This window comes from Microtus ochrogaster, chromosome 1 (genome assembly GCF_000317375.1).
Source record: "Microtus ochrogaster isolate Prairie Vole_2 chromosome 1, MicOch1.0, whole genome shotgun sequence".
In the NCBI taxonomy this organism is placed as follows: Eukaryota; Metazoa; Chordata; class Mammalia; order Rodentia; family Cricetidae; genus Microtus; species Microtus ochrogaster.
Window position 1 is genome coordinate 81,733,929 of NC_022009.1, and position 6,125 is coordinate 81,740,053.

General features: G+C 45.4%; 1 protein-coding gene across 1 annotated transcript in view; it reads right to left on the reverse strand.

Annotated features, from left to right (window-relative positions):
• Nampt (nicotinamide phosphoribosyltransferase) overlaps nt 1–6,125 on the reverse strand; it is a 38,632-nt gene that overhangs the window by 20,855 nt on the left and 11,652 nt on the right. The gene's annotated exons all lie outside the window — the stretch shown is intronic.

Consider the following 6,125-nt stretch of genomic DNA (forward strand, 5'->3'; position numbering starts at 1 on the left):
CACACACACACACACACACACAGACACACACACACCACACACACCGCAGGCATTTAACACACACACAGACACACACACACAGACACACCGCACACACACACAGAGACACACACACACACACACCGCACACACCACAGGCATTTAACGACTGAAGCTTCTGTTTAGGATACATTTCTAAAATGGTGCTTTAAAACCCACTTTTGCCTACATATACATAAAATACTACATACAGGAATGGTTCCTATGTTAAAAAAGATACAATTTAAAACATGAAGTCTCACAGGCTGCTGAATTAGAAATGAACCATATTCTACAATTTTAAGAGAACTTTTAAAATTATTTTAGAGAATACAGGTAAATAACTTAAACCGTCTATACAAATTCATCAGTGTTCAGATTTAGAATATACATAGTGGTCAAGGGCACTATTTTTTAATTAATTAATTTTTTCGAGACAAGGTTTCTCTGTAGCTTTTGGAGCTTGTCCTGGAACGAGCTCTTGTAGATCAGGCTGACCTCAACCTCAGAGATCCACCTGCCTCTGCCTCCCAAGTGCTGGGATCAAAGGCTTGCACCACCACCGCCAGGCAAGGGTACTATTTTTAAACATTTTCTTAGTAAATGTTACTCTAAGAACACAGTCCACAGGCACGAACTCCAGCTTTACCAGTTTATTTTCTGCTCCAGTGGCCATTGGCCCTTCACATGGGCTATGACGTAACTCCAGTCAGCTGACTCACAGACACATAACCTGTTTGTGCCATGTGCCAGGCTTACTGCTTCAGATGGTGAGGGGAGGAGAACAGGCTGATGTGGCCCCACTTCTTGTAGGGCTAACGAGAAAGTTAAGAGAAAACATACTCAGACAAGGTAATGTCAGATTAAGATGGACAGAAAAGGAACTGGGGAGATGTGGATGGGCGGCGACGTGTGAACGGAGTCAAATGAAAAGACAGGAAGCTCTTTGACACGAGGGACGGAACAGAATAATGGCCAATGTAGTTGGTCCTTGGACCTGGCAAGGCTGGAACAGGTAGAATCATACATAGGCACAGGTGCTGAGAGGAGCTCTCCCTGTGTTAAGTGCAGTGGGAAGCCATCAGGTTTTAAGTTGGGGTAAATATAACCTGATTTGCAAATTTTATTTTTTTGGGTGCTGGGAACTGAATATAGGCTCTTACAAACGGTAAGTAGATGTTCTAACCCCGAGCAGCCTTTCTCACAACCTTAGGTGGAAGGGTGTGCCACATACACAAAATAACAAACAATTTGGCACAATAGGAACGTGCATTAGAGGGTGCTCAGAGCAGAGCCAGGAAGGAAGAAGCTTCTGAACACAACTAAGCCAGGTGAGCAGACAGACACCTACCTAGTACTTGTGGAGGTAAAGGAGAATTAGAATTGGATGTGGAGGAATGAGACGTTACAGATACCTCCTGGAGTGCGGCTTGAGCACCCGGGTTATCAATGGCACCATTTAAGCCAGGGATAGTGAGTGGCACACACCTGTGATCACAGCACTCAGGCAAGGTAGGAAGACTGCCTTGGACCAAAGGCCAGCCTAGGCTACCTAGAGAATACCAGGCCAACCACAGGTACGCAGCAAACCCTATCTCAGCTCCTCCTCAAAGAAAGTAAGTTCTACTTACTGAATCAACGAAGACTATGGGAGGAATGAGTAGGTAAAAGCAAGAGTTCAGTGTGCAGTGTCAAGCAACACTAGTAAGTTTCATATGCTCAGAATTAAGTGTATGAAAAGGAAGTTCTTGAATCCTGTTAATTTCTGCACTTTGATTTCTACTGCTAGAGAAAATGATACACAATCCTTCACATTCCCAGACAACTGATCTCTGGACTGGCAGGACCCTCCTTGGCTAAGAGGGCCCTGTGAGGTTCACAGGAGCCCATGAACAGGCTTTAACAGAACTTCATTCCACTTGCCTTCCTGGAAAATAAAGAAGGCTCTGCGGTCATGAGCACTGGAGTTCGGTTTCCAGCACCCACATGGCAGTGCACAACTGTCTGTAACTCCAGTTCCCGGGGATCCAAAGGCACCTAGCACACATGTGGTAGAGACACGCATGGAGACAACATATCCACATACATGAAAAAGCTTACAGGCTTCTAAAATGATTAGGTGCTAGACAGTAACTTCCAGTGCCTGGAACAGAAAGACTCTAGCCCCATGTTTTACGAGAATGTTTGTCAAACAACCGATCGATACATTCCACTTTCAAGGATCCGCCCTCACCCTACTACGACAGTGGGGCCGGGATGGAGGCGTATTTAAGGTAAGCAGAATCCTCCTGCGGGAAATCAGGTATAATTTTCTCTAGATTAGGTTGGTCTGATGGCTTCTCAAGATCTTGCCACCCAAACTGGTATCACATTGCCAAAGGCAACTGGGACCTGCCTACTTTTCCAGTCACATGTGTATAAGTGACACCATCTGTGATACATACAGCACAAGAGGAGCCACTAGCCAACCATCCTGCCCTCTGCCTTACTACAGCAGGCACTATCTGTGTGATACCTACAGCATAAGAGAAGGATCCATTAGCCCCAATCATCTTGCCCTCTGCCTCACTACAGCAAAAATTTAATCAGTTCTGCTTTTCAGGAGTCTTTAAGGTGTGTGACGCTCTGGGAATTTGCTGCCACAGAAAATAACTTGTTGCTATTTAGGCCTGGAGCCTAAACTACTCCATTAATACTTGCAGGCATTGGGTTCTCTCTTTCCACCACGTGGATGCCCAGCTAATGTAAGCCACCAGGCTTGGTAGCAAGCATCCTTCTTTATCTGTGGCTGCCAGCCGCACTGTTTGATTTCTTTTTTTTTTTTTCATTTAAACACTGCATGGCCCATTTCTATCTAGCCTCTTCTAGGCTAATTCTTACATATTAATTTAGCCCATTTCTAATCATCTGTGTAGCACCACTAGGTGCGCTTACCGGGAAGAATCTAGCCTACGTCCATCCTGGGTCGGAGCTTCATTGCGTGTGCCTCAGAGAGCAGAGCTATCCCGTCTACCCGGAGAGGGGAGCGTGGCCTCTCTCTGAGCTCACTTCCTCTTCCTCCCAGCATTCTGTTCTGTTTACTCCTCCCACCTATGTTTTAACCTATCAGGGCCAAGCAGTTTCTTTATTGCTTAACCAATGAAATCAACAGATTGATATATGACACTCCCACATCACTTCCCCTTTTTCTGTTTAAACAAAAAAGAAAGGCTTTCACTTTAACATAGTACACTGTTTGATTTCTATTGCTCAAATTTCCCCCACGATTTATAAAGCTTACTTGAAAACATACATACAAATGTCACCGTCTTCTTTGAGACAAGGTCTCATGTAGCCCAGGCTGGTCCAGACTTGCTGTGTAGCCCAGGCTGGCTTCCCACCCCTTCTTTCTCAGTGCTAAGATCACAGAGCTATGTCACTATGGCTGACACATCAGAAAAAGAATACAGAACCCCTCCTCCTTGACAAGCTCGGGGGCCATGGGTCCACGTTCCTCATCCGTTACTGCTCTCTCGGAAGCACTCGAGAGGCAAGTCCAAAAGGTGGGGGAGTCAGCGAGAGGGAAATACTGCAAGTTCCAGGCAGAACTCACTTCATCATAGGATGCTCATTCTCCAAACCTCTTCTGCAATAATGCTCAACTTCCTGTGTTCATCACCACTGAAGAACACAAGAACTGACTGCTTCATTGCTACAAGGAAGTCAAGCAGTTCTCTGAAGAGCCAGTAAAGTAAACCCTTCTCCACCAGGGACTGTAAGATGCCGTTGCTGCCCACTGTGCCTCCACTACGTGTTGATGTGTGATTGATAAAGTGCTGAGTTCTAGACAGGCCGGAAGGCCCCCGAGGGGGTAGCCAGGACCTGAACATCACTGAAGGACTAATTTTGTGCATCCCGTCTTTTCCAGACACAGCACAAATGACAATGTCTTCTGCTGATCTGCTGGAGATAAAATGTTGAAAAATGTTACAACTGTTCTCTGCCGTAGGCGCTTACAAACAAAATATGTACAGTTTTGTGGAATTTCTGTGTGGGACAGAAGAAAGGCATCTTTTAACTGCTTCCTGGCTATTTGAAAACTGACCATCCCAGCAGTACGCTAAAAAAGAAAAGCCATGCCTCTCTGACAGGAAAGCCCCGGATGCAACCTAACTACTGACTAGATGGGCTCACATCCATCTTCCCGAGCTGGGTCAGTAAATGTCACTAAAGCTTAAGCTACTCTGAAAACACAAACGATTAAAGATGGGAAAGAGCTGCACCGCCTGTGTTCTCCGCTCCTTACTGCACACGATGAAACACGAGATCACAGAAACCCTCCTCCACTGGCCCCGAGTGTTCTGTGCTTTCCTAAAGACACCCTGAAAATGGATCCCACATGTTGCTATAAGCTTGGCCACCACCTTATCTACTTTGTGTGGCTTAGGAAATGATTTTCCTTTTAGTTTTAGAAAAAAATCTCTTCATCAACATCCAGCCACTCTCCTCTAAACAGTTGAGAATTTTTAAGAACTGACAAGAACTTGTGATCTCCAAATCAAAGAATTTTCATTACCTGTAATCTCAAGTATTTTTTGCTACCTCTCTATCTAAGATAAAAAGGCAAAAAGGGGGGGGGGAGAATGCCCAGTAAGAATGGGAAGAAATAAAAATTATACGCAAATTGTAATCATGCAGATAAGCATGACTTGCTAGGAGGTTAGAAAGCTTTTAGATTTTTCATTAAGTAAAAGCAGCTCCAAAACGCCACAAAAAGCTGCTGCTAAGCAGGATTGCATCACTGGTATTTATACACCGCTCTTTTGGAGACACTATGTAGCTCTGGATGTTTACTGTTAACTGGGTAAGCAGGCTAACCTGGAACTCAAGAAGCCTGCCTCTTGAAGATATGCTTTCCCATGCTTGGCTCTTTAAAAGTTCACACTTACTATTTGTTTCTACTTCCCATTAGATTCAGTCATTTCATCCAGAACTAGTTAAAATACCTGAAAATTATTTTGGGCTATTTCCTTAAATTTTACAAAATCACAAGTGAGCCTTTCCTACAATCACTAAGGATGCTCAAAGCACCTCCCCCAAACTAAGTCAAATAGAGTCTTCAGAGTCTTAAGTACCACAGTAGAAACGGGAACGATTTTTCCACTGGAAGCCAGGCATGGTATAGCGCACATGCCTTTAATCCCAGCACTCAGAAGGCAGAGGCAGGTGGATCTCTGAGTTCCAGGCCAGCCTGGTCTACAAAGTGAGTTCCAGGACAGCCAGGGGCTTCACAGAGAAATCTGTCACGAAAAACCAAAATAAAATAAAAATTCCAATTGAAAGACCACCTGTTGATAAATCTTGTATCTATTTAAATAGATTATAAAGAAACAGACAAACTAGAATGTAAGTAAAATGGAACTCTCTGTAACATTCAGACTATAGGGTTAAAAAGTAAAAAGCGAAGAACCAAAACAAAGCCACAAGAGTACTACGTCTAATCAGTACACTCAAAACCATCACGGTGCTTGAGTAAATACTAAACTTGAAAGCTAAAATTTATTTAGTTTTAGTGGGGGTCCTAGTCTGATATTTTACCCTTAAGCGTTTTGGCTAACAAAATTTAGCTTAAGTTCACGTAATCGTGGGGTATTTCCTCCTTACTCCTCCCTTTACTAAGGTGCATTTCAAGTGGAAATATTGCAAGAGTCAATTCAAAAGGCACCGTCAAGCATTGGGGCCATTTCCCTCCCCTACAAGTCCTCCAGGGTTAAAACTCCAGTTCCTCTACCTCCCGGTCTTTCACTTTCCTTTTCACAGAAATCCCGTAGTGACCCCGAAGAGCCAGAGTACACCGGCCTCTGCAACCAGGGGCAGGGCGCGTGAACGACCCCTAGAGTTTGAAATGCAGCCCAGCGGAGTGGAGGGCTGAATCAGACGCGGTTCCCCGAGCCGGGTTTGTCCTCCACGCTGGGGGCCACCGGCTGGGTGCGGGGCTCGCCGCCAGGACCTCTCCCAGCGCTCCCCCGGGCAGGGACGTACCTGCCCGGCCCGGGGCTGTTACCTAACCAGCCCGATCGTCCGTCGGGAGGTCCCATCCAGTCCACCCCGCCGGGGCGCCCAGGCCG